The sequence below is a fragment of the Falco rusticolus genome, chromosome 3, assembly GCF_015220075.1.
Source record: "Falco rusticolus isolate bFalRus1 chromosome 3, bFalRus1.pri, whole genome shotgun sequence".
Classification (NCBI taxonomy): Eukaryota; Metazoa; Chordata; class Aves; order Falconiformes; family Falconidae; genus Falco; species Falco rusticolus.
Window position 1 is genome coordinate 89,241,549 of NC_051189.1, and position 27,627 is coordinate 89,269,175.

At 41.1% G+C, this 27,627-nt stretch overlaps 1 protein-coding gene across 2 annotated transcripts in view; it reads left to right on the top strand.

The window, feature by feature from the left end:
* CDH20 (cadherin 20) overlaps positions 1 to 27,627 on the top strand; it is a 117,685-nt gene that overhangs the window by 41,011 nt on the left and 49,047 nt on the right. Inside the window, exon 1 of one of the 2 annotated variants that reach the window (XM_037380740.1) lies at positions 22,986 to 23,202. The exons of the other annotated variant lie outside the window; for it this stretch is intronic. The gene's annotated coding sequence lies outside the window, so the exon portion shown is untranslated. Of the gene's footprint in view, positions 1 to 22,985; positions 23,203 to 27,627 lie in introns of those variants that run through there. 2 annotated transcript variants of the gene reach the window in all.

Genomic DNA, 27,627 nt, shown 5'->3' on the forward strand with positions numbered 1-27,627 from the left:
GCATGGCCCTATTTTTGAGTTTGTTCCCCATGTTGGAGGATGATGGGGATCCAGCTCTACACTATCAAAGACAGGCCATCCAGACGCAGCCAGGAAAGGGAACGGAGCATGGTCCACGAATGAGTGAGTGGGCTGGACTTCTAAAGACAGGACCTCTGTCCCTCTAGCAGAACAGGCAGCCATTGGAAGCGCTGCCTGGGACCTGGTGAGGAGGAGTAGCCTTAGCATCATTCCCAAAGTCTGCTTTGCTGGAGAGAAGGATGGTGATACTCAGTCCACTGGTGGGAAAATGTAATTAAGGTGCAATCTGAAGGGTTGGGAGAGTTATCTGGGTGTAAAAGCAGCACGAGAAATCAGGAGATAGAAAATTTGCTAACAAATCACTGATTTTATATAAAATACCATCTGTGCATCCTAGGACACCCTGGCATGAAGGGGAAAAACAACTAAATTATGTGTTGGTTTCAATGGGTTTATGGGTCTAGAGGCTCAGTGGTGGTAACATGACCTTGTCACAGCAGAACATTAGACAATTAAGTATGTTTATGGTTTTGACAGAGGAATCTCAGTCTGCTTAATACCACGGTAAACAACTAGCTTAAAAATCTATCATCCTTTATTAAAGATGCAGAATAAGGAAAGAAAAGATTAATGCATCTGATATATAAAGAGTGAAGTAACTTGTTTTTAGCAATATACCACATTTCCTTATACTTTAGCTGTAGAGAGACCATTTCACTGATACTAATTGTTCTTGTTAAAAAGAAGACAAAATGTAATTTGAGCTGGATTGGAGTTGTTTTGTCACAACTTGGTTCCCTGAAGATAAGAAAAAAAGGACAAAATCTGCAGCAAAGAAGGAGCAAAGAGGACCAATGACAGAAAAAAAAAGGCTTTGGTCTCCCTGACTGCCTCTTACGTGCAACAGTGCTTCTGGAGAATGGCAGGCACTGCACACACTCTTCTTGGCCCTTTCAAGAGCTGGTGTCTTTGGACTGGAGTTGGGCTGATTTGCTGGTAGCTCCTTTTCTGATGATATGCTCAATTTAGCAACAAAAAATACCATCTTAGCCAAGCACATCAGGCTCACACAAAAAGATGCAGGCACATCAAAAAGCACACGAAGGTATTTAAGAACATCCAAATCACACAAAAAGCAAAAACAAAACAATAAGACTATGGATAAAGAACAACTAGAGATGGAGATGGAAAAGAGCATAAAAAGAAGAGAGAGAACTAGGAATTCATTCATTACACAATGGATCTTTGCCAGAAGTTGTTGTGAGGCAAAAAAGTTGTTGACGTGCTCTAGATTTCTCTGCTTCCTTGGTTCAATCTCATAATTTTCCAGAATCAAGGAAAGCAAGGTGCTACAGTGTTAGGGTGCATCTTGTGATCAGAGGAGGTGTCCCCACCTCACACATTGCTATCAACTTACTTGTATTCTACTAATTACATATCCTTCCGATCAGCTTTCCAAATATACTTCTCCCAAAGGAAATGGTAGGTGGAATAGCACGTCCACTCTTTATTTTCTTAGCTTATTTCCCAGCACAGTGTTTTTATACCACTGATCTTTGGTCTCATTTTCTTGTGCCTGTTGCTCAGACTTCAGCAGAGTTCCCAGTTTTATCAGTTGGACACCTCATTGTTCTCCGTGACTTCTGTTGACTCTTATGGTCAGTTTTGTGCAAAAGGCTGAGCTGGACTCATGTTACTTTAGAAAAAGTAGTTTCTTACTCACAGCTGCTCATTTACCATATAAAAGACCATAAAGAGAAGGAAAACAGTCCTACCACACCTGAATATTCACAATTTGCAATCTAACAGACACACAGTCATACTGGGTCTGTAGAGGTTTAGAAGGAGCAGCCAGTGATAACATGAATCCGTTCTAAACTGTAGTTAGATGCATGAGGTATCAAATAAATAAAGCATATACTTGTACTTCCAGTACTTAAAGGCTGGGAGCTCTGAGTCCATATGCTCTCTTTATGGGTTATCTGCATTGAAGTAATATCCAAGACAGATCAGCTGCAACACTATGTCTGTATTTCTCAAAGAAAGCTACCACAACCCAGAAGATCTCAAAGAATTAGATTGAGATGAGCACAGGAAACGTTAAAAGCTGTCTGTCCTAACTTGCAATATATATTTATGAAATGCACAATGCATTAGTTGCTATGGGCTGCTATTTCATTAACACATTTTGAAAAGAGATTTTTCTTTTGTCTTTTAAATAGCTCTTGTAAGAATAAATAATGCCTTTACATCAAAGGAAATATTCATATAACCCAAAAGATCTGACATAAGCCCTCAAATGCCAGGCAACCCATAGACGATATTTAGAATTCTGTGTCTACCTCTAGCCATAATGCAAATCAGTAAGAAGTTCCAACAAAATGTCATCTTTTATGCTATAATTCTGTGACAAAAGGACCTGAAGGCAGACAAAGTGAGTTTGCCCAGATGATCACTTTTCACAACGGTAACGTTGTCGTTGAAATATTTGTTAAATGCCAAGATTTGTTACCTCATAAGGCAGGGTTTGATACCTCTCAGAGATACAAACATGCACTAAGAAAGCTTGAGATTCACTTTCACCCTGAAGATGTCCTTGGAATGTTCTGTGCTGTGGCTACCTTCCTCACCCCCTTGACATTATCAAACCCTCCTGCCACTATTACTTCTGCTGATGGGGACAGTTTTGTATTTCTTACTTTGCCAGTCAGCTCCTCTAGCAAGGGTATAGAGGTGGCGTTAAGTCTGAGATGCGGTCGTGTCTTCTCAGCTTCTGTCTGGCTGTGTTAGGAGTCAAGACTGTACCTATGCTAGCAATTACCTTTGAGCAGCAGTGCAGTATTGAAGCAAATGTGCAAATTATTACCATGCACCACATACTGGTTGAAAAATCTACACCGTTCTTAAAAACAGAGCAAGGGCAAGAAATACAAAGCTCCTATTCGTATATAGTGGACAAGCAGAACAGAGCATACAGTGCTTTGGATGCTGCTCCTTATTCCTTTATGTTTATTTAGATTAACTTTTAATTCTATGAGAGAAAAGCATAATCTTGAATTCAATTTTTTGCTGTTCTTTTTAGATGGAAGAACATGTACCACCTGCAATAGAAATTCTAATAAGCTAGTAATAAGTTATGAGTATTTTTTTCTAACCATCAGATTTTATGGGCTTGAGAGTTAAGTAATGAAGAAGGATCAATATGGACAAAGAAATCAATGTGTCTTGCATGCACTGTTTCCTAAGTTCAGAACAAAGTCTCAGAACTGTCTGTACTTTCTCCACTGTAGCCAAATATATTGAAAGCTGTGGAAAATCAGCCATGCAAAGAATGTTCTAAAAACAAACACAAACATTAAAATCTCCTCTCACAGCCAAAAAAAAAAAAAAAAAAAAAAAAAGACAAAACACCTATACTTTTACTTCCCTTACTTCAGTCAGAAGAAAGAGATTTGCATATGCTGTCCAGATAGATGATTCGGGGACTAGTGATGGATGTTACTACAGACACAAAGAGACTTCCATATGAAGAGAGTGAAAATCTTGAAGCTGCTTAGTCTGGAGATTAAACAAGTAACACAGAACGTGATAGACATATACTGAGTAACAAATAATATAGAGGAGGCAGCTTGGGAACTCCTAATTACCTTTCCTTTATAAGATAGAACTAACGGCTAAGATGGGACATATTTTTACCCAAAAGCACAATTAGATGTGAAATTCATTGCCACTAGCTATCACTGAGGCCGATAGTCTAGTAAAAAATGTTAAAAGGTTGGAAACTTACATGAACATTGAGAATGTCTATTGTTACCCTGGGTCAGCTTAAAAATACAACATATCATAAAGCCATATTATTCCAAGAGGAAGCCTGTCCTGGTTTCAGCTGCGATAGAGTTAATTTTCTTCCTAGTAGCTGGTACAGTGCTGTGATTTGGATTTACTATGAGAATAATGCTGATAACACACTGATGTTTTAGTTGTTAAGTAGTGATTACCCTAAGTCAAGGACTTTGCCAGTTTCCCATGCTCTGCCAGTGAGCAGGTGCACAAAAAGCTGGGAGGGGACACAGCCAGGGCAGCTGACCCAAACTGGCCAAAGGGATATTCCATACCATAGAATGTCATGGTCAGTAAGTTTATACTGGGAGGGAGAGGCTGATTGCTGCTTGAGGACTGGCTGGGCATCGGTCAGCAGGTGGTGAGCAATTGTATTGTGCATCACTTGTTTCTCTTGGGTTTTATTGCTCTCTCTCTTTTTCTTGTCTCACTTTTCATTACTACATCATTATCATTGTTATTAATATTATTATATTTACATATTTGCATATTTTTTTATCTCAACCCATGCGTTTTACCCATTCCTGATTCTCCTACCCATCCCACCAGGAAGGGTAAGGAGTGAGCAAGTGGCTGTGCGGTACTTAGTTGCCAGCTGGGGCTAAACTATGACAAAGCCAAGTGCTGCCGTGTTTTGGACATGTAGCACTGTGTTCCGCTATTCTGTGTTACAGAGTTTTTGCACATCCTCTGAAACCTCCATTACCAGCCACTGACAGAGGTGGGAGCCTGGGAGAGGGGTGTCAGTGCCCTGCTATTTTTACATCTTTATAATGCAAATAAAGCAGAGCGGCAGGGTCAAAGAGGCCACCCCTTCCTGAACACAGGATCAATTATACCTCCAGTTTAGCCTGGTTTTAGGGGCGTTTGGGAATGGAGGTACAAAAGCCTCGTCATGCAACCTGCTGCAATGCTTGATAAGCCTTGTCCTTGCAAGGTCCCTCACGTCTGACCTGATCTTTCCTCACTGGCAGGCAGCTTTCCTGCTTTGGCTCTCCACCATGGGCACAGACCGTGGGTTGTGCCTTTCTTCTTCACAACACACTGTCATGTGTCTGATGACTGTTACGATGCTGGCTCCTTAGTTCTTTCTTCTTCAGGCTAATTAACTGCAAGCTTTCCTCTCAAGTCATGTTTTCCAAACCTAATCCACCACAGTGCTTGCCTCTGCCCTTTCTGCAGCTGAGCCACATGCTGGTTGAAGTGTAGTGCCCAAACCTGGATGCAATCCCACATGAAACCTTCTCAGTGCCGAGTGTAATGAGAAGAGCTTTTTCAGATGTCTTGCTTTTTCCCAGTTCATACATCGCACTACAGCATTCCTTTCCTAGTACCTGCAGGACATTTTTGAGTCTTGTTTGGTGTGTGATCCATTACAATCTCTAAGCTTTTTCCCTAGAACTGCAAGTTGCAAATTATTTCCACCAGGACATGTACAGCTGATTATCCCAGAGGAAGTATATATCTTACTTTTCTCCACTCAAATTACATCCAGTGTAAAATAAGACACGGGATACCCTTTTTGAATTACTGAATTTTGTAATATACCACGTGAGCAGGATAATATAAAGAGGATAATGGGTCACTTAAAGAGCTCTTGTTCATTCGTTTGCTAAGTGTAATTTAGTTTTCATTATTTATTACAATAGCAAATCATCTACTCGTAACATCCCATGCTGAAGTCTGTATGACTCAGAATCTCATTACAACATTTAGCAGTATTGAAAAATTTGGTTGTGAGCAGATTCGCACAACAGAAACCCTTCTGCAGTTTTCACAGAAGTCAGCAATAGTCTTATGGAAATATGTGATCTGACTAGTTAACTTCCCTCAGAAGTTGATGATTATTGATCTTCTAGGAAAAATGAACCACAGAAATGTATGAAATCATTAAGTGAGTGTTTTGACCCAAATATGAGCAAAGGTTTTGTCACTGATATTACAGTGATATAAAGAACAATAAATGGAAAGTCTCAGATATGTTAATCTCATGATAGATGCTGAGATTAAAAGAAAAATATTCAAAACATAATGAAAGGCCTATCACAAAAATAATTTGGTAGTTATTATTTTAATATCTTGAACTAAAATCTTCAGAAGTTACACCAGTCATTTATTTTTTTATAATTTCCAAATTTGATTCTTTTTGATAACACTATAGAGAAAAGTTTTCAAATATCTGTAAAGAAGCAATGCCTAAATTGCCCCTTTGCTTTGCAAATGACAAAATTGTGTAAGCCATGAAGAGCGTGAGACTTTCTTAGGTAGATACGCTGGGGAAATTTCTGATATAGCCACCACTGCATTCATATAAAACTGCCTAAGTAAGTAGCTCTTGTTTTTATTTTTGTGTGAAAGTTTTTATGACTGATGTGCCGGCAGAAGGACAGGGGGTTCATGCAGTCTTTTTTAGCCTGTGAGGATTAAAGCTGTCAAGCCCCAATGAAGACACAAGCCCAAAGATAACCCACGCGCTCACTGACTGTCAGTTGTGATCAGCCTGGTGACTAGCTCCCAGGATCCCTTCAAAACTCCCACCTGCACATCTTGCCTTGGTGCCCTAGCTTCTTGGTCAGCTCAGATCATTTTCTGGCTCCGCGTGGGAGGAAGAGTGGGAGCTCCTGCATGCCACCTCCTGCCATGGGTACAGGTGAAGCAGCTGGAGTTGGGCAGCTCTTCCCTGGCCAAGAAAAGACAGAAAACCAACCTCTCTTGGGTTGAATTAGTTTATTCTTCCCAGAAAAGTGGTGGAGAAGCAAAGAGGAGCCACGCTTCTTTCAGCGTCATTCACATGTTCATTTGCTTTTACATCAGTACAGATGACATGCCTGTTCTTAGCGTAGGCAGATGGCTACATTTCTGTTTATGTTTTAGGTTTGGGGAAATTTTTAACCAAATTTGAGCCCATACTCGGCAGGGTATGTTGCTGCTGCCGTTCATAGCTATGGATTTTGCTCAGCAGTGGAGGAGAGGGAGTGTGACTAGACAGGTATGTTCTTCTCTTTTTGCTTTATTCTCAGTTTCTGCTAACCTAGTGGCATTGATCTGCTGCTATTAATAAAAGCAATTGTTTACCTCACTCATCTGCAGGCTCCTAATATCCTTGCAAACAAACAGTGCTGTTTGTGTTATTTTCCATGAAAATGTTTTCCCTTTCTGTACTCCCACTTGCGCACAAAGGCTGTTGGCATACCACAGCTATCGGATCACAATCAGAGCCTTGCAACTTGATTTTACTTAATGGATCTTTAAGCACAGGGAAGTGTTATTATGTGTTCAAAGTGAGTCAAGCCTCTTGTTTTGAACATCAAGGTTCTTTCTAATTCTGCAATTCCTTTTTTGTTTGTTTAAAGTTCAAAAGAAGAAAAACAAAACAAAACTAACCTTTACTTTTCTTTGTGTTTAAAGCAATACAACTTGCAAAACAGAAGTCCCTGCAAAACCAGTCTTGTCAGACGTTAGGCCTCCACTTAAAGAAAATATCTATGATTCGCTGGTCTAGACAGGTCTTCAGAATTAATACCTCCTGGCTGTTAAGGAGCCAGATGCCTCTAGGCAGAAAAAGATTGGCATGTGCCAGCACCAAAACATCAGCTCTGGGTAACAGAGGTCTGTGGTCTCCACCTCTCTGGTCTCCTCTTATCCAAGCCGTTGACAAGCTTTGAGTGTATTTATCTTCACAGCCTCCTTAGGAATATGGATGATGTATTTATCCCTGTTTTCTGCCTTCATATTAGGGAAGTAGCAAATGTTAGCCATAAGCAACTTGAAGAGAAGGCATGTTACTTTCCAAATAGCCATATTTTGTTCTTATCTTCAGGCTGGGCATGATCCTCTGCATGCAGGGGAATGGAAGGGAACAGACACCAACTGCTCGCAAAGTGCTTTGCTTGGTTACTCCCAGAAGCTGTAATGGGAAGAGTTGGCCAATGCAATTTAATCCACAGTTCCTTTCAAATCCTTCCTGGCCTTATGTATGAGAACAGGGGTCATGAACACTTGGAGTGAAGATCCCAGAGTATCTTTCCAAGAGGCTGACAGTCCTCTGTCAGGGATTCCTCTTACACTGGGAGAAAAGCACATAAGGCATTCAGTAGCCCAAAGGCAGAGGAGGAGCGGGATTGTCTGCCATTTGTATGTAACTTTACTCTGAAAAATTGCCACATAAAATGAGTACCTTCTTGCTTAGAGGGTCTAACAACACACTGAGTCTTTCTGCTGCTTTTCTCTTTATTTTGCCCTGCAGATTTGATGCAGATATGCAGACAGAAGTTGAGGTTTCTATTCTATCACATGCATCACCCTCAGAAGTGTTTACAGAGAGGTAATTAGTTGCAACCTGCCTAATTGCAGTGAGGCCAATAGAACCGCACAAGGTTCAACAGTGGCATAGTTTGGCCAATTAGCTATTCATGCTTGGTAGCGCTGTAAAAGACATTGCCAGTCCAGAACTACATATGGTTTGCAAGGTCTGCAGCCAGGAAACACATATGCACTTCACTCTCAAGCTGAATGTACTTTATGCAGAAAATCAACAGGAAATAATAATTATAGACGCCCACAATGTGATTTTTATTGTAGCAGAAATTCCTAGGATGACACTGCATTTTAACGCTCCCAATTATGCTGTGGGACAGAGAGGTCTTGGAGGTCTTCACATGTAGATGCCTTTTTACTTTTTTTTTTTTCTGAATTTAATCATGGAATTATATCTATCCTATCATAGTATATGTAGGCTTAATGTTTAATTCATTAGGTCTCCAAGGAAATCTGCAGGTTCTACACAAAGCCGTGAAAATCTGCCTTTGCCGTGCAGACACCCTGTTGTCAGGCCCACCCCAACACCTCTCCACAGCTAACATCTTTTGATTAGAGGAAAACAATATTAGGCCTCAGCTGTGATGTGGCCATTGAGCTGTTTAAAGCTCCTCACTTCAGCAATTCAGAGTAATATTAAAATGTGCAATCCCTGGTAATTGAGACCAGAATTAAGGGCAGACCTGTAAAGCAAAGGCCACTTGGGAATGGCAATAAAAATTATGAATCCCCCTGCTTCCTCGAAACATGAACTAGTGAATCTCCAGCCATGGCACAGGTGCTGCAGGATGCAAAAGAGAGAAGGAAAAGAGAACATTTGGGCAGAAGTGAATTAGATCCATTTAAATCAGAAAAAGCTGCCACTGAATGCCAAAGCTGAGGAGCAGAATAGTTCTTGGCATCCCTTGTCCTTGCGGCAGGATGCGTGCCAGAATGGTCCCTGGCACCTGCCTGCTTTACCCACACTTCAGGGCTCAGCTCAGCCCAGGGTGGACGTGGCTGTGCCTGCACCTTCACCCTCCTCTGGGCGTTCAGCTGGGTCCTGGGAGGGTCACAGAGCACCCCAGGTACAAGAAGGGCTCTATGCTGCTGACCTTGCACACCCAGGCCATGACAAACGCAGCACCCTGGGACCTTACCAGAGCGCTGGGGGAAAAGGGAGGCTGCTAGAAAGACCCAGGCCAACAGAGAGGCAATGTGGAGAAAGGGGAACCATGGAAAAAACTGACTGGGAGAAGAAATAAAGACAAAGGAACGGTCACTGGCTACTCCAGACCTGGGTGGGGGTTTTCTTTTTTGGTCATTTTGCCAGTGCCTCCTTGCATCTGCAGTCTTCTGAAATGCATTTGCCGCTCTGTCCTTTCCCAGATACACCACAGCTAAACCTCTTTAAGGCAGAACCACTCTGTAAGACTTCAGAAAAAAATTAACGAGTGAAGCGTTCCTCATCACTACTTTTCTTAAAAAAAACACCTCCAATGACTTCAGTCTTGTGACAATCATTCCTTCCTCAGCTGGCCTCTTTGAGTTCTTTTCTCACCCGCTTCTGTTCCCCTTTCTGCTTCTTTTACATGGTATTTTTGGTAGAGAGGCCATGAAAAGGAAAGGCAACAAATACAGTGTGTCCAACCATTGCCAAAAGCCGGAGTCACAGAGAGATCTAGGGTTTCCTGTGTAATCCTCAACATCTGAAAACTGAAACAGGTCATTGTGGAGCACAGATCACAAGATGCATTGCTACAGGCTGTGTGGGTTTTCTGTCCTGTCAGTCAAAAGAAATCTTTATTATCTCCTTATTAACTTAAAAAAAACCCCAAACCAAACAGAATGTCATGTCTTAATAATCTAGTGTGCTATATTGGAAGCAAATGCATTTAGTTGTTCAGGACCAGTTTATGATAGTCTTAAGTAAGCTTTCTTGAACAGGTGTTGCTGCCGTAAATTGAATGCCTCAGTTTACTTGCTAAGGAATACAATTTAGCCAACACAAAGCTGGTTGTGACTCCTACATAATGAAATGAAAACAGTATCATCATCATTAAACAGCAAATAAAGCTACTGATTCTTTGCAATATGCTGTTAGGTTTATTTCAATTGCATTTTGTGTCCTTGCAGCCCCTAATGATGCACTTCATGCTGAATCCTCATTTTAACACAGAATGGAGTGATGCTTTACCTTCTTACCTTAGCAACTACAACACAAACTGAGCCCCAATGTATCTTTGATGAACTTCATTAAAGCCAAACGCTCACAGATCCTGATAAAGGCAGTTATTTCAGTCCTGGGACTGTTTGGGGGTGGCGAGACCATGGACCGGTTCTGTGCACAATGTCGGTGCTGTCAGGCTGTGGCTGGCTCTTTCTGCCCATCCACAGCTGAACAAACCAACAGCATCTTCCATTTAGCTTGCAAAGATAAACAGGCTGCTAACAAATGGCTTATAGAGCTGGAGCAAAGGAGAGGAGGGCAGAAAAATGCTGCAGCAGTCAGAACGTGAAAGAAAAATCCTGAGAGACTTTGTGATCTGGTCAAAGGGGCAGCGGTGAGCAGGTCATGTAGGATGCAGAGGTGGGTGAAGGAGAGGGGCATCTCCTCCAAGTCCTTTGCATCAATAGCAGGTATGGAAAGCATTGAAAGGGAGTACACGGACACTGGGAGCCCACGGATACAGGACATGCTGTGCCCCAGGTGTATGACCAGTGTGGGTTGGGATGCTCGTTGCTTACAACAGCAGGGACGTATTGTACCACTTCTGGCGACCAGAGCAAGCTGAATAGCGGGAAGAGAGGGGGAGGTTTTGTTGATTTTTTTTAAACCACCAGCACACAGATCAGCTGAGTAGCATATTCACTGGATATTGTTCAAGCAGCCCTTTTCCCTGCTTGTGGCTAGTTCGCAATACATGTATTCAAGCTGAGGGCTACCTTACTCTGTGAGCTATTCATAAAGTATTTTTTTAATATGCGTCAATGGCAAATTTGGTCCTGGTTGAGTAGCTGTGTTAGGAACAGTCTAGACTGATGGGTTTTTTTTCCACTCCTGATTTTCTGATGAATATGGCCTATGACTTATAGACCGGTTCTGTTCTCTTGCCTCACATCTTCCAAAGTGATCTCCTCCAGCTTTCGCAGCACAGACTTCCCCAGGACTGGTCGTTGACTTCACTGCCACCCTCATTGCAAGCCAGGGGATCAGAGTGTGTGGCAGACAGCGAGCACTGATTATTTTAGAGGTCACGTGTCTGAGCGATGTTTCTCTTCTGCCCAGATTCACAGGGATTTCCAACACAACTATGGGAGGATGTGAGGCCCCTTCACAAGAACTGGTGAATCATTTTTCCTGCTCCTCCAGATGAGTGTATCATAAAAGGAGGAAATTAGAATAAAACCTCTGGCATAAATTCAAACAAACCATACCTGCCAACATCTTAATTAAAGACAGAAGGCATCAGGTGAAGTGGATTTGTGAAAATATTGACTGTGGGCAAAAAACATCAGGAAAGAACCTCATGGTGTTCATTTCTTTATGAGGTCTTGGGCTCTGTGCTTCTCCTGTTCTCTGCAACACCTGCTTAGACCTTGGAAAAAGTCTGCCTTTCCTCCTTCTACCGCACCTCTTTGTTTCTCACAAGAATGAGCCAATTGAAATATTAGGGAAGTTGATGTTGAAGTACTGTTGTCACTCGGGGTGTTTTTTTAACTAGGTATTTCAACTCTCAGGAAAGCTATGATCATCCAATTGCTACTTAGGTTTATTTTTTTGGTGCCCTACACTGCTTTATGTAAGGATCCTCAAAGCCGTGGAACCGTCTCCACCTGCAACAAAGGTTAGAGAATTGTCTGATAATGTGTAGCCACGAACAAACTGCAGAGAAAAACTAAGGTTCCTTGAGACTCCTTCAGTCTTCCGAGGATGCCACCTCTAAATCTCAAAAAACTGAGTTTCAGCCTCAGCTTCACAATGATCTGAAGTTACTTTTCCCTGAAAAGTTGAATGCTGGTATTTGTTATCAGTTGCCAGCACTGCTGTTTTAAACTTCACCAACAGGCTAAAAGAATGTGGTATAAAATGCTTTTAAATTGTATTTCATATCCTGTGCAGGTCTGTGTGGGCATTGTGAAGCCTGCTTCCATTCTCTAAACATATTTTCTTTTCTGTCTATCATGCTGAAAATGCAAAACAGAAAAGAAATACTGATTTGGGTCAGACTTTGAGTGGAGGAGGTTTAGATCTATGTAGGCTTAACTTTCCTGCAGGATGACAATAATGCAGAAGAATTTGATGGAATTAATACAAGTGGGTCCATCATCTCAGTGATTTCCTGCAGAAGCACACAGATATAATTAAGTTCATATTCCTCTCCTATATGGGCAGGATATTTCTTACTCTGTAGATATTTCCTTGAACATCTCTGAGAAAAAAAGAAAACAGCTGTAACAAAAAAAAAAAAAAACAAAACGCAAAACTGATGCTTTGAACTGCTTTATAGCTTGAAGGTCTCTCCTTTTACTTGTTACAGTCTCCTTTTCTCCACTTTTCATGTCCTCCCTCCTCCCTCATTTTGTTTTTCTGTTGCAGTGTGCTCTATGCTGAATTTGAAAAAAAACCAGTTATTTGCAAACTTGTAGATGCAGGTGATAAAGCCAGCAATACCAAATGAGAATTTCCCTAAGTAGGCTTGTTTGCAGCTTGTTTACTGCTGTTTGCAGCTGTTTCAGATGATCTTTCCCCATCATCTGTCTGGGAATGGTTGCAGTGGAGTGAGACATTTCTGTGAGAGGTGGAGCACCCCAAATTCCCTGCCCTATCTGAGGAGCTCTCAGCCATCAGGGCTGCAGAGCATTCTTGGCCGTTTGTGAGGCAGAGCCTCCAGGCAATAGCACTGAAAGCAGCAAATTGTTTTGGGGTTTTTTTCCCCATCCGATTGTCCAACTCAGTGAATCATTAATATGGTTTAGAATGGAAATGAAAATGCCACAAAAGAGCATCTCATTGCAGGATGTCTCTAAAAATATATAAAAGGATCTTTTCATGGGTAGTTATTCAAACCACTTCATATAACTGTCACCATTAAAAGGTCACTAACTTTTACCACACAGGGATTGCTGAAGATGCAGTGTTGGTGCCATCTTCTAAAACTAGGAGAAGTACTCTAGTGTCACTCATGGTCACCTGTGATACTGCCTGGTTTTATCTTCCCTTAACTCAACTGAACTCAACTCAACACATCTTTATCATGTTAGTAGAGAGGCTCAAGGTGACCGCCGTGACTGGCAGTGTACAACCTCATAACAAATAGCAGTTCTTTCCCTGAAGAATTTTCACTCACCAAATGATAGACAGACCATATCTCAGGCACGTCATCTTTTTACTGGTAATAATTGCAATTACAACCTACAATGTTCTTGCTATATTTCATTTCAGAGTTTAATTGCATACTATCATTCTCATTCCAAATTAAGATCCCAGTGCATATTTTAAACTGTCTGTAAATACACATTAAAAAGATGACATCCATTACACAACCATGCAAGCAGCATATATGTGGCACATTAAAGAAGGAGATATTCTTGAAGAGCTTGCTCTCAATCCAAATGCATGGATATACAAAATTCCTGTGAAAAATAGGTCCCTTGGGTATATCACACATAATCCTCTTCCTTATACACTATAACATCTTCTCTGTCAAATAGGGTTGAAATTGGCTAAATGGATTCCAATTTTATTCGGTGAGGACTGACAGGCAGAAAGAAACTACTGTACACCCATTTCTTTGGGAAATCCAGCTAAAAATCCTTTATTCTCCAGGCTGATGATACAAGTGGTATTACTCCCAGCGATGTGATATGCGGCTGTATTTTGAGGCTGCAAAAAATGGCAGGCTGCACAGATGCTGTCTATCAGAGCTGCTGTCCTGCTGGCTGAGTAAGTCCTGGGCATCCCTGAACCCTTTGAACATCTGCAGAGCCTAGGGAGGTTGTATCTGGGTACAATGGATGCCAGCAAACATTACATGCCAGCCTTATAGTCAGACATCAGTGACACTGTAAGTCAAGCGAACTCATACTCACAAAAGGCAAAAGAAAGGAACATTTATGTCGGCACTGAAGAGGTGCTGAAGGTTTGGGAGTCCAGGGGAAGGTGCAAAAAAAGCTGCACAAAAAACTAATCTTGTTTGGAGTGAGAATTCAAGAAAGATGCAAGAGTCCACCTTAGTGAGATGGTAGGCAGGGTGGAAGCAGCCCCAGGGCTTCCTTCTTTCCTTGGTCAAAAAGAGAAATTTTCCATATAGCTCACTTTTCAGAGCAGCGCCTGTGCTTGCACAGACCAGAGTAGGCTGTGTCTAGTGTGTACAAGACAGTCTAAGAAACCTGCTATTCTTTAACCTTTCCTTATTCTTGGCCTCTGTTTATCCTGCCCACCTCTCCAATAGCCAACAGTAAAGGAAAAAAAAAAGACATAAAAAAACCCCAACCTTAAAGATTTCATTTATAATTGGAAGCCTAGAGGAAAGTGTTTCAACTGAAAATTAGTCCTGCAAATGGCTGTTATACTATGGGAAAATCATGTTTCCCAGTAACATCAGCTGGAGAGTAAAATGCCCTAAGATGCATGCTAACTTTTTTACAGCCAAGTTGTCTACTAGTGTACCATCCTAAACTGGTCACAGCCTGAATGTGGTCAGTGAATGTGTCTCTGGATGCTTCATCTGGGACCTGCAGGTGCTGAGGACCCTTAAATAAGTGCACAATTGTTAATCCAAATACCTAATTACAAACAGCTTTTGGTACTTTTTTCTAGTGCTTGTGCTCAAGTTTCAATAGCATTGGAGATGTTTTTTGTACTGTAGCCTATGTTTCAATAGATAACATAGAATTAGTGCAGTGCCATTATTAGTGATTATTCCTTTCTGGAAACGCTTGTTGAATGGGCCTTTCTCCTGCACCAGTAATAGGTGCCTGATTGGTGCTGATTTAATGATGTATAGCGTCTTATCTCCTGATGAGACTGGAGCTCACAAGAAGTGCCAGAGACGTGCCTTTTGAGAAGCTGACATGGGCTGCATATTTCATGTACTGCTGGAGAGTGCAGGCAGGCTGTGTAGTCATCAAACCCCAGAAGATGTACATATCTACAATTTTCCTGTGTAACAAAAATCCTGTCATCTGTTGACATAAAAGACATGAGATAACAGCTCTGTGACCCTGCATAGTTCTTCAGTCTGAACAGATGAGACAAATCTAAATAATTGAGCATGAACTCCTCTGATTTTCTTCATGTTAGTGCAGTGCCACATCCAAAACATAAAATGGCTTTGAACTTACCACACTCGTCTCCTGCTTGCAGTGATCACCGTGTTTTCCAGTCACTGTTAATGAAAAGGCCAGCAATGTAAATGCTGGATTTACACAGGATACTACAGGTAAGGCTTCGCTGCTGCCAGCAGCAGCTTCCCGCTCTGCCTTTTCTGCCACGCGTGTTTGGGAAACGCCGTTTCCTCTTTGACGCAGGTTAGGGTGGCTGAAAATGTATATCCATGTACATCTAGGTGCAGAAGCATACACTTGCATATACACACACGCACATTTCCATCTAGCAACAGGATCGCATCCAGCACCCTCTCCCACCTCACTGCTCGCAGCGTGCAGTCCGTTGTTTCACTTCAACCTTGGGCTTTGTCAGGCTTGCCAGGAAAGAAAATTCCAGCACTAATACCCCTTTATTGAGTGGAAAGCTCCTAACTGCCTTCCATTTGAAATGGGGAACAGGCGGTCATTTAGTCTGTTGTGATTACCACTGCAGAAGATTCCTTTTTACAACTTAATCCTATTTCCTTTTAATAGTGTCTGTTGGTAGAACTAGACAAAACAACACAACAGCAGAATGTTCACCAACACATTCATAACAACCTAATGCCAGTGCCTTTTTATTGCTACCCCTATTTAAAGTGTCTGCAGTTTATATTGAATTTACTTGAGATTCACATCATCATTTCAACTTACTATCTGATTTTGAGTACTTTTTTTTTTCTTTAAAGCTTTATTTCTTAATGCATTTTTTTATAATTATATGGTGATCACTCCTAAGTGCACAGTTTACATTGAACAGAGCCATTAAGTGTTACTGCTGGTAGCTGATTGTTTCACACAGTTGTGCAGAGATCTTTGTATTTAGACCCAAAACAGCTTTATAGGACAAAAATGTACTTAGCTGCAGGAATTTCCAGTCACTATTTTTGTTGACGTCAGTAGTTAATCAGGCTGGACAGCCTACAGGGTAATTGTGGAGCCAGTGTTCAGCAGTTCTGTGCTCAGTAGAGATCTCAGTATCCTTGCTGTGCATATGGTGATATGCTTTAGTGGCTGGCTTTGAACTGTGCTTTATCTGATGCAAAGGCTTCATGGTGCACTATAAGCTATCAACAATGCATATTTTTGAACTCTTTGTTGCTTCTTTCTCTAAACTCGTCCCTAGGTGAGGAAGGGATTTTATATTCACAAAATCTGATCTTGATCCTACCTCTTTGGTGAAATTCATTTGAATTCTGTGCCAAATTTATATGAAAAACTACAGCTCTTTAACATGTTTATGGCTCAGTAGGGTACACTGTAATTTGAGGAAAACATTAGTGTGTGTAATACTAGTCGTGATGAATAATTAACATACAGTTATAACACCTTTCATCTTTATGGATTTTATGTATTCAAGAATCATTTCATTGTTCCCCAGATCACATCTAGAATAAAACAGAACAACAGTGAAAGAGGATGTACACTCTCAGATAGTCCAGGGTGGGGAATGAAGATGACAGCTACACACAGATGAAACAACAGAGGGAACTCAGTCAGCCAGAAGATATTAGCAGGAATCAAGCATCTAGTGATGAAGCTTTGCACAGTGCATTACACATGTAATTAACTGAATTGGAATTTGGAAAGAACACAGAAGACTTCACCACTGCCCTTGTTGAAAGGACTACTGCATCTTTTAATAGCCTCACGTAAGCAAGAGCTTATTTTAATGTCCTGTTCAAAAGAAAGAACACGCCATCTGCAGAATTAGCAAGAAGTATCTGTGGCAAGTGGGTGTTCCTCAGGGATTTCCTACTCACAACATTTCCCAGCCCTTCCCTAGCTTTTAAAAGCCGTGGGAATCATAATGCAGAATGACATGAGTGCTTAAAAGCTACTGCAGGATGCATCTAGGAAGGGGTCTGTTTCTATCTGGGCACTGCAGGTTTGCTGAATGAGGAAAAAAACGTGATGAGTGTATGGAGTGAAAACCTGAGTTGGTGCAGTGGCCCTCGGAGAGCTCTGTGTTCAGAGCATGAGGCTAGCAGCCCCAAAGGCTGTCGGTACCAGCCAGGTGTCATTTCTGTCTCAGTACATCAAACAGCAAAACAGGCAGTCCTCAACAGGCGAGAGAGGGAATTAGGTTGTCCTATCAAGGGAAAACCAAGCCTCTTCGGCATGATGTTCAAAAATTATTAGAGTGCAGAGGGGAAGGAGGTTTTGGATTCATTTGCAACCAAGGCCAGCCCAACGTGCCGATAAATTAAGTAGTTGCATGGAGCAGATGACTGAGAGAAATAGCACAGTCGTGAGAGCAGGAGAGCTCCCACCCTTAGGCACCACCTGGTCTTGCACTGAAGGTTGGGGTTTACATCCAGTCAGGATCCCCTGCCCCAGTTCAGATGGAAGCCCCTTTACCTGTGCATTCGCCATTGCCTCCAATTTTTGAAGGGAGATACTGTACAAGAAATGATCTGGGACATCAGTAACAAGGGGAAAGAGGAAACAGATGAGGGCCCCTTTGCCCCGATCTCCTCTGACATGGCTGGCAATGCTGCCTGGTGGCAGGGGCACCCTGCACCTCCTCCCAGGACTGTCAGGATGGAGGAAAGCCCCTCGCCAGGGAGACCTCCAGTGGGACTGCCTACCTCCAAACCTGCTTTTGGCTACTGCTGCACTCCCTATGAGTGCAGCAAAGCTTTTGAAGTCCTTAATGAAAGCCACAGCGAGGCAATAAAGGACTAACAGACATAAATTCTGATGTGACTGGTTTGGGAAAGCTTTGTTCTCTGTCCCAGCCACGTGGCTGGTGGGCAAAGCACCCTGCACCTCTTGAGCAGTTGGTTTTGTTGCTGTTTAAAGTACAGACCAGGCAGATTCCGTGCCACACTGAGCACAGACAGTTCTTTCTTGCCAAGGCTCTGAAGAGGGGTCACCAGGAGGCAAGCAGACGGGTGCTAATTCCTCCCGTGAATGTGGCCTCTTCTTTGCTGTGTGTTGGCAATTCCTTCAGGGGTCATCCATAACTTCACCCTGATGTGCGATTATTCTTCTGTCTTTATATTTTTGCAACAGTTAATTTTCTATTTTTGCATTTGTCTATTTATAAAAAGAAAGGACGGTTTTATTCTGTATCCAGAATTCTCCAGCATGGTGCTAATTAAGGCCGATGACAGCCTATCCCATTTTACAGACATGGAATCCCCTTTACTGACTCCTAAGTAAGGAAGGTTTCTAGACTATAAATAATGACTGAAATTGGTTGTATTTTTCTTTGCAGGAATGTAGGTTTTATTAAATTCGCCGTGTTTTCAAGTCAGAAACAGAGAAGCTGAGTTCTGTCTGGGTTCTCAAAACACCCTTTTGAATGTGAGCATTTGTCCATTGGATGGTAACGAGCCCAAATCTGACCCAACCAAAAAGAATAGCTAGTAATGAGAATGTATGGGACTAAAATACTGCATCTCTGAAGTGCATGCTTCTGAAAAACTTGAATTCGCAGGCTTATGACTATAAAAAAGTCAATTCAAAATGGATTTGCCATTCCAGTTTTGCTGACTGTTCACAAGTTTTAGAACCGAAGATCACACTGTAAAACTTGCACTTCACTAATTTTTTTTCTTGAGTACCTAATGGAAAATGAGCCTGTTATGAATTTTGCATAGCTTCCTCCAGAGACATTTAAAAATGATCTAAAATTATACCATCTCTTTAGGTAATTATTTTAGTTATGGGCTGTTTAAGAAACGCAATTGCTTATTTAAGATTCATATGTTACAGAAGTTATTAAGGTCAAAGGGGCACCCTCAGGATTGATATGACAAATAGAAGATGTGACTTTGCATTTTACTTTTGTCAATCCGTCTGGTTTTTTCCGTGATGTTTTCACCTTTTACTATGTTTTTGCTTTTTGTGTGTGATGTGAAATGAACTCATCTTGTATAAAAGTCAAAAGCAAGGTCCTAGTACTTTATTGTGGTAGGCAAACATTTGTCCCAAGTTCTACACCAATCATTCTACAACTCGACATCGGTGTGGCCTCACCTTCAGGGCAGTGTGCAGTTTGGGGCTGCACAATATAAGGATGTAGAAATATTAGAATGTGTCCAAAGGAGAGCAACAAAGGTGGTTTAAGGACTAGAAGGCATGACCTACAAGGAGTGGCTGAGCATACTAGGTTTGTTCAGCTTAAAGAAGACTGGGGGGTGACCTCATTGCTGTCTATAACTTCCTCATGAGGGGGAGCAGAGAGGGAGCTTGGTGATCTCTCTGGTATCTGTGATAGGATGTGAGGGTGACCTTAACAATAGATGTTGCATCCAGTTCCAGTAACCTGAAGTTACGTGCTGTGGTCTTCACTAATGGCTGTATCACAAATTCCTGCTTGGTTTTCTGGCATGGAGCAGGAGCATAAGAGCTTAAGAGAAAAAAAAGAAGGAAAGCTGACAGCACTAAGTACTGCTGGACTGTTTTTCGCTATTAGTTTCTCACTGACTGTGGGGCTGGAATACCCTGACTGAGGCAGAGTGGTAGTTGAGAAGATAGTTTACAGTGAATGATGGATTTTTAAAGCTTAACTGACAACAGTATGTTGAAAGGTGTTTGATATATTCTTGTGGTAGCAGTAATCATATTGGTCAAGAGAAGATCCTAATATTTCTCATTGGCATTCAGCAGCCCCAAGAATTAAGGGTCCCTTTCAAATCTGGTGGTTCACATTTCTGTCTGTCAGACACTGTCAAAGAATTCATTTCCTTTGCATGGTTTTGAGTCTGTCTTTGCCTGGAGAAAGCACTTTGAACTTATTTTATCTCATCTGCAAAGGAAGATGACAGCTCTTTGCTATAGAAAATATGTGTCTGATAACTGTATTATCTCTTAATACACTCTTTTCAGCCCCAGACTTCCAAATATGCACTGCAGAGACAGGGCAGATCTCTCCCCATTGCTCTGTCCAGTGTTAAGACTGTGCTTCGTGATACTTGCCTGTAGACTAAGGCACAAGGTGTACATGGTGGGGGAAAAGGAGGGGAAAGATGCTGTATATGTGTGGGATATCTCAAATTCATCATACTCTTCATTTCAGTTTCTCAAAATATGCCATGTCTGTCCTTTTTACACATTGCAGTCCACTCTGCTTTTCTGGGCTGCCCAGTCCACTCCAGTGTGATCAGAAATCCTCCTTTATTCACCCCTGCCTGGTGCTAGATGGACTGCTCTTTACCTCCCAACTCATTTTTTATTCTTTGTCAGATCAGAAGGACCAGCCGAGTCCATGTAGCACAACATCACCTCGCTCCTCAAAGCCGTGTCCTGCCACTGCCGTCTACAACATGACTTCACACGAGCTGTATCCAATCTATTTCTACGCTGCATTGTCACCAGTTAAAATTGGTCTTGTTCCTCCATTTTCAAGCTAAAAAGAGAGAGGAACAGATAAGCCCTACTTTAATTTGTTCTGGCAATTATTGGAAATCTCCCACAGAGAGAGAGGAGCCCTTGCCTATCCGCGTGGAATGACATACAGCCATACGGGCCCAGACAAAAGGAGACCCCCACTTTTCTGCAAGTCTATTCAGGCATGTATGGACATATTGGCTGAGGTACCAGCCCATTCGCATCTTAATGGGGAAAAAAAGAGAGATGAGGACCTAAAAAAGAAATAAGAAAAGAATAAAAAACTATCAAGTGAGAACTGGCATTGAAGGCTTGAAAACAAACTGTGCCCTGGTGAAGAGGGGGGGAGGACACTCTTTTGACTATCTAGTCAAGCAGATAACCACACTGCTGCTGTATGTGTTTTAGAAGTATGGGAATAATTCTGTTATTACAGATAAAGGTTACTGTAAGATTGATTTGGAAATAGGAATTGAAGATAAGTGTGTTTTTGAGCTGGGATACAAGCTAAGCTTCTCTTTTTTTTCCTCTTACTCTCCCTGTATTTCTGCAAATCAGGATTCAACATTAATTCAACCCAAACGAAACTGTTAGGATAAAACACCTCTGAGAAGCATTTAAAAATATAATTTCCTGCAAAATGAGTGTGTAAGTTTATTAAAAAAACCAAAGTGCTAGTCAAAAGGTGAAAGAAATATATTACATGATTATGGAGAAAGAAAGAGGTTATTTAAGAAACAGCTGAAATAGCAGTTCTTTTTAAATTGTCATGTGGATGCTTTTAAAATGCAATGACAATGGCAGCTATTCTTTAAGGCTTTTTCCTTATACTCTGGTCCTGAGCTGAAGGAAAAAGTGTTTGTGGAGCAAATCACTTTTAAATTCCAGGTAGATTTTTTTCCCCTGCCTCTGGATTAATTTTCTCAATTTATCCCTTTAACAATAGTTAATAATAATTCTGATGGCCAACTAACTTGTCTACGCTGAAAACAGCTGACAGGAATAAATGTCAAACTTTGGTCATTGACTTCCCAGAAATGATTTCTCATTACGTTAATAACATGTTACAGAAGAAGATCCATAATGTAAGCTTAGAAAACAACAGACCCCCGCCTTGTTTTTAAAGAAACTGTCGGGACTGATCCAAAGCTCACTGCATTGATTGAAAATGCTTTTGCTAGCTTTGCTGGATTTGGAGCTGATGCATTGTTTATAGGGATTATAACCTCTGCTGTTGTTGTCTGCAACACAAATTTAATAATGTACAAAGCTAACAAAAATCAGCTTTCTTTTTGTTAATGGTAATTTCTGCATGGGATGATTAGAGAATAGTTTTTCTGACTGACCAATGCTCTAGTTAAAAAACAAAGTTTAAAGACAAAACTATGCCACCGGATAGTTAGAAAATGCATGTGTAATTCCAGGGAAATTAGTCCTTATTGCAATTAGTGGCCATTGTGCTTGAGCATTAATAGCTTGGGGCAAACATAATAAACTAGTTCTTAACTGTTGGTAATGACACATTTCACAGGGATTATTACTTAATTAACAATAATTTGAATGGGTGGTTCAGCTGAGATGAAGCGTTCATTTATATGGCATATCTAAACAATACCAGATCAAAAGAACATGTAGCCTGCTGACATTTCTCTTGGTCCTTTGGTTTCATTTGTGAATGTCTGCCTGCCTGCTTGCCTACATAAAATACTATTTTTGCATCTGAGCTCTTTTTTTTGTGGGTCCGTATAACAGTAACCAGTTCTTGCTTGGATACTGGCAAATTGTTTTCCCATCATATGGTATCGTCTGAGTCTACGGAGACAATGATTTTAATTAGAAATGCTAACTTGATCAGGATAACTCCCACACCCACTCTTTCTGCCCCCTCCACACCAGAATGGGACAACTGTTTCCCCAACACATGCATTATTAATTCCCAGCCACCTCAACATGAAATGATTGCTATTGTTCCCACCGTCCACTCATGTAGCTTATGTTCTCCCAGCATCCTTTCCAGTGAATGGCATCTGTATACCTCACCTCGTGGATTACTGGTCCCATTCACGTAGCGGTGCATCAGTTGAGAGAGAAACTAGATCGTCAGACAGAGTGTTCTGATTGGTTTGGGATGATGTCTTCTTTTTCGTGAAAGTTGCCACATACTATAATACAAATGCCACTTTTTCTTTAGAGTGGGTTGTGTTAAAAACAGGACAGAGCTGCTGAAGCGCCTGTTGCACATACTGCCCAGAAGCGCACAAGAGAAAGGCAATATGTAAAGTGAGCTGCTGTAGCAAATGACAGGAGAACAGAGAAGTGCAAACGTAGTGAAAGGTATGTTGTAATGCTATTTATTTTTCTTGGTGGCATAAAGTATATTTTTCTTATTGCTTCTCACTGAATATAGAGGCTTGCAAAAAAGAGGAAAGATTTAGAAAGCATTGTATTTTTGTGTTGGTAAGAAATGAATAGGCTGTGTTCTCTAAGATGTGGACAAGCTGTCTGAAATAGTGCTTCAGAAATATTAGATACCTGTCTGTTGCAGTTATTGGTATCCATATAAAAGGCTCGGGAATAATTCTATTATTTGCTCCTCAAAGTTGTTCAAGGAGGCTGTAAATTTAAGCCCATGCATTACTTGAAAGTGACGGTGACGTGGAAGTGTTATTCTTAAACAAGCTGTAAAACTCTTCTAATCGAAAAGTTGATTTGTAAAATAGGCATTAGGCACATACTTTTCTATTTGTGCTTTCAGAAAATTCCTGTTCAAAGAGCTAATCTGCGTGTCTTGACTGTCTAGTTGGAAGCTTATATTTGGAAGTAGATTAGAATGACACTTGTGCAGAGCCCAGACTTCTACAATGGATCAAGATTGATTACAGTGACACAGAATTTCACTTTTATTCCAGTAGAATTTTTAAATTTCTTTAGTTCACAGAACATCAAAGGTGTCCTTCTAAATAAATATCTGTGCAATGCTCTGTCTTAGGGCATATCTTATTATGTACAATATAATCAGATTGATATGGTATTGCATCAGAAACAGCACATGTTGTTTTGAAATGTGCCTTGTGGGAAAAGAAAATGGGGATATATAACAACATATATGTTTCTTTGAAGAGAAAGAAGAGTTACAGTGAATGAAGCTTGTGCTAATTAATAATGTTGGACAGACACTATAGCTTTTATTGAAATCCTGAATGAATGTTAAACAATAAATCAAAAGAGTTATTGTTCATGACATATTTTTTTCTGATTCTCTGTTCACATTTTTCTAGTTTACTCAGTTTTTCTTCATAGCAAAATGAACAGGAACTACCACTATGGAGTCTACCCTCTGAAATTAATGGAGGGGGGGGGTATCATTAAAGGAAAAACTCCTGCATTTTTTAACAAAAGCTGCAGAGACAGGTGAGTGCCTGTTTAAACCCTCCGCAAGTGAAGCAGTCTGGCTCCTGTGCACAGGGCAGTTCCCTCTTTCCTCCTGCCCCTGACACAGCGTGAGCAGCAGTGATTATTTTGCCGTTCCATCAGGGCTATCCTTCCAGCTTCCCAGCCAGCTATGTTGCCCACAAAGTGGGGTGGCATTTTTGCAGGGGGGCTGTGAGACCTCCCCAGGCCAGAGCACGTAGGGACCCACAGCCCTCAGGGCGGCTCCTGGAGAGGACTGCTTTCCTCTGCCCGAATTTTAAGTGTATAGACTCCTCAGGCTGGCCAGCTTCTGCCAAGAGCAGCCGCAAGAGGGTCTTTCATCTCTGTTTCAAAGTGGCTAGTGAAGGGTGCAACCCAGGCACCCACTGATTGCCCACGGCCACTTGCAGGTGCATCCCAGAGCTGGGGTCCCAGAGCTGGGGTCCTGGGTACCATCTCTGCCAGCTGGGCAGGTGGGAGATGTGAGCAGGCAGAGTGGGTGTAGTGGGCAAACTGCAGGGCAAGAGGAAGACCTTGTTCCAGCCCTGGCCAGCAGTGCTTGAGGCTGCTTCTGTGCAGAACTGGGACAGCCCAGCCCTCCGCATCGCCGTGTTACCCCGGCAGCCTGCAATGCTTTCCCTACATGAGTTTTGCAAGATACCACTTCCCTGTTTAAATCCTCTTGGAAATGTAACTGTTTGCTGGGCCTTCCTCGGTCAGTCATGTCCACTGGTTTATTCCTCTACCTTCAATACTGAACTAGAAATTAGCAGCAACTGACTGACTTAATCAAATCTGCTCATTTCTTCAGTGCATCTCAAGCTGTGGACTTGAGGTTGGCTCATACCCTCCCTGCCTTAGAGCTGTCCCAGTAGTTATGGATGTCAGCCGCATGTGTGCTGCATTTGGCCTTCCTGGTATTATCAAATGATTCATATTAATGAGCATGTCATCTCTTCTAGGGAAAATGAACGCCGTGCTTTCCAAATGTGTCATATTATGTTGCATTATACTGTATCACTTTATAGTATATCGTATTACATTACATTATTCTATTTTATTTTATGTGAGTGAAATATTAGGAAACCCAGTCAACTTATATTATGCAAGTGGAGATCATTCTGACGTTAAAAAGTAGAAAATTTCATTTAGGCTGCATTTTGCTTATTATCATGTGATTGGCAGGGAAAATATTTCTTGAAGTAAAGATATTCTAGTGGCGGGAGAAGAGGTGATAGATTTTTGACAGGTAATACTATGAATTTATATTGCACTTCCATCCCAAGGAATGTCACAGTAATACAAATCGTATCTGAATAAAATTTTAGTTTCTTCAGACATATTTTGTGCCTGCAGTTATTCATTGTTGCTAATGAGACAGTTAATAGGCTAATGAGCACAGATTATATAATATAGGCATTTAACTTTGCCATCTGAAGGCCAAAGCTGCATTTATACCTACAAAGCATATAGTGAGGTGTTGTAACTCTTTTATGTCATTTATGTGCCTCTGCAGAACTGCAGGTCACATCTTCATGGGTCTGTTCACCTGAATATTCTTACTGAAGTTGACTGGAAGGTGCGAATTAGCAAAGCAAGTAAGATTTGCCCTGTGCCAAATCTGTACAAATCTAGAGACTAGGCCAAAAGCTTTTTTGGAAAAATTTGGTTTTAAGCAGATCAAAACACTTCGCTTCACATTGAAACATGGTAAATCCAAGATCAAATGCAATAATGTAAAGCATTGCTGTAAGACTGCATAGGCCAAAAGTGAGGCAATCAATGCCAGCTTTAAGAGGATTTAGATAAACAGAAAACTGAGTTTATAGGACATGAAAAACAACACTCCTACTCTTACAGTAAGTGTTGATCAATTTTTAAAAGGCAGAAATAGCTAGGGTCTCTTTTATATCTTAACTGACTAATGCAAAGAGGAGTGTCTTAACTGTGCCCTGTGACGTACAACAAGCTAGGATGGACTCACTGGGGTTCACACTTTGTTTTGTTGAAAATATGCTGTACTTAAGAGGAAGGGTCAGTTAATTAGTTTTGCTTGGATGCATAGACTGTGAACCTGTACTCTGAGGCGGTAATCAATAAGAAAAGTGGGTAGGTAGTATTTTATTTTCTCATATAGGGATGTGAAAGGTAATGGGGAATAATGGTCTTTTACAAAGCTGCAGGGAGTTTAGCCTAGTTAACACTTTTGTATGCTAACTTAGATTTTAATAAACTATCAATTAGCACATGCAGAAACAGAAGCCTCTTCTGAATCAATAGAACATTGTTTGATGGTTATTTTATGAAGTAAGGTGACAGTTCAATGTGGTTAGGGAAATTACAGAGTAGTTTGCACTGCAGAAATCTTATGCTGTATTCAAGGGTACAAGCTCCTGCTTGAAAGGATGATCCAAAAGAACTCCATTTAAGTATCCAAGGCTCTGGATCAGATTTACCAGTCCTGAAATTATTGCTGTTATAGAAGTGGGGACCCACGAGGGGTAAGTGCAGCTGGAGTGAATGCTTTATTTCCAGATAGCCCTACAGTATGGCTATCACAGTCAAGCAACTTCTGATCATCTCTTTCCTGGGAAGACCAATTTCTTATGATGATCAAGAAAAGCATGAGGTTTTTTCTTTATGTTTTTTCTTGATTATCATGAGAAGCACTGATATTTCTAGGGTTCATCTGGCATGTTCACATAAGCTTAAAAATACTATCCATGCATGATAAGGTTTCTCTCTACCACTTACTAAAACTGATTGGTTTATTTGAGTACTTGCACAGTAGAGGCAATTCCCAGCACGTGTGGATTCAGCCTAACAGAGGAGGAGGGGAAGAGGTCAAAAGACACAAAGAAATGACAGGAAAACTAGACATAATCAGCACTCAAACTTTTTGGTTTACATTTTAAGATGTGATTTTATATGCATTTCAGGGTTATAGAAATGTAGGAGTTTTCTAAATTCCTTCTGTCTTTTGCTTCTGGTACAAGATCAGAGGTCACCTAAACAACTTCTAATAGATTACTTTCTAGCCTTTTCTCAAAAGCTAAAAATAAAAAAAAAAATGAGAGAGTTGATAGTTTCTATCAGTCTTCTGTTCCAGTATTTCACCCATCATATCCTTGGAGGTTCGATTTGCATGTAACCTGAATTTCTCTTGCTTCAAATTAGGTTTATTGCACCTTCACTTGTACCTGGAAACTAAGTACATCACCACTGTTCCTATTATACCTGTTAGTACATATTACACTTTTTTGAAGCCTGCTTTTATGCCCTTCCGCAAATCTAGTTTTTCCAGATTCAGCAAATACAATTTTTTTAACCTTTTCACAAATTCTGTTT